The sequence below is a fragment of the Euprymna scolopes genome, unplaced genomic scaffold (assembly GCF_053919585.1).
Source record: "Euprymna scolopes isolate OS-2025 unplaced genomic scaffold, ASM5391958v1 sca222, whole genome shotgun sequence".
NCBI classification, from domain to species: Eukaryota; Metazoa; Mollusca; class Cephalopoda; order Sepiida; family Sepiolidae; genus Euprymna; species Euprymna scolopes.
In genome coordinates, this window is record NW_027633239.1 from 22,779 (window position 1) to 24,611 (window position 1,833).

The window sequence follows — 1,833 nt, forward strand, 5'->3', positions numbered from 1 at the left end:
GCTTGAACTTGGCGAGTCATACTTTGTGGAGAACATTGATCCGCCGCTGCCTCGGGAGAAAAGAATGCGTTTTCTGGCGATCCTAGCAGTAGCGAGAATGGTCATATGGATCACACGCCTCAAGCTAGTCCGCGAAGGGATATCTGTTCCGGATCGGGATCTGATTGTCTACTTTAAACATCTGCTTAAAGTAAAGATCAGATGCGATTGGAAGAGGTTGCCTCGAGTGGTCTTTGACAGGCGGTGGGTGCATGACACTAGCTTGTGCATCCGACGAGGCGCCAAGTTTGAATTTGTGTTACCACCATAGGCATGGCACAGGCGGTACTGGGTCCTACGGAACCCATCCCGCTAGGTTAGCAATAAAAAATTAAAGAGACTCTTGACTGGTGGTACAAATGAGATCCCCCGATTGTTTGTTTTGGCACTAGAGAACCTTCCGAGGCTACCCTACCATTACTCCCCCCCTCTTTTGTTTTGTCACCCCTGGTCAACCCTTACTAGGAGGTCACCTTCAACCACATCCCCATTCCCCTTTTTCTGCTTTTTGATGTTTGATTTATTTTTTCCCCAATACCCGATAAGAATCCACCCCAATCCCCACTAGGGATCTCCCTGCTTGTTTTCGGTGCCCCAGAAAACAGTAGGTGATCTAACTACTTAGATTAGCTCAGGGAGAGACATTACTAACAATGCACGAGGCAATTTTATTTGATCATTTTTTTTCTAGGTTGTTTTCCCCACTCCCCAACATGAAGTATTTGTTACCAAATTAAGAACTTTTATTTTTCCAATGAATTGAACTTTTTTCACACACACACATACACACTTATTTTAATTAAAAAAAAAAAAAGATGCACACACACACAGAAATTGTAAATATATGCTTTTTGCTTAAACGCTGGGAATTCATTAGTTAGCTTTATATTCCACAGAGTGAATGAGGTATTGTGGTAAATGTTGCCAGTCAAGAGTAAGTCGCCAAAGACTCCAATTTTTACTTTAGTTACAAAGACCCTGCAACAATCCCCTCTCCAGATCTTATAGGGCCTTGTGCCTAAATTTGTTTTGTCTTTTGGAGATTTTACTTTTTTAATTTTATATTGAAATTTTTTAATTGTAATTTTTTCTTTAAACGGAATAAATTAAATATGAAGATCAAAGTGTAGTATCTGTTCCGGTAGATACTGCAAGCAAAGACCATAGGTGGGGGCAACTCCACATATAAGACCTTGGTCAATGTAGGGGCAACCCTTCATACCAATTGTCACTATCCAGCTCCCTTACTCTCCGAGGAGTTGGCCCCCATTTCCCCTTTACTCCTCACATTAAAAATCGGCCTTGTGCCTAATTTGCTCGGTGGGAGAGCAAATAAATACCCTTTTCTTGGCCTTTTGGCCAAGATCAAAGTGTAGTATCTGTTCTTACTTCATGCTGTACTTATGTTTGTAACTTTGTGATATAAAGTGGGAGATCACTTTTCTGTATTAATTTCATGTTAATCCTACATTCACGCATTCATTCATTACACGAAAGCACGCGACTAATGGCTATCGCCTTGTTTTTGATGCATCTGCTTAGTGTCAAAAAAAATTATTTTATACACAACTAATTTACTTTGTTAACGATATAAAAAGACAAACCTTTTTACATTATTTTTTTAATTTTGCTTTTCATCCTTCACTGTTGAAACTTGTCTTTTAAACTTTGTTAAAATTCAGTATAATTGAAACTCCTTGCTGTCTCAAAATGTCTTCTTTTTTTTTTTTTTTATTAATCCAACAATTTTAGACAATTTCGTTGCCAGTGTATATGGAACTTGAGTCTTTTTTT

The 1,833-nt window shown here is 38.8% G+C and overlaps 1 pseudogene; it reads left to right on the forward strand.

Annotated features, from left to right (window-relative positions):
- The first annotated feature begins 1,377 nt into the window (after positions 1 to 1,377).
- On the forward strand, positions 1,378 to 1,508 carry LOC145273928 (U2 spliceosomal RNA; annotated as a pseudogene).
- Positions 1,509 to 1,833: the final 325 nt, after the last annotated feature.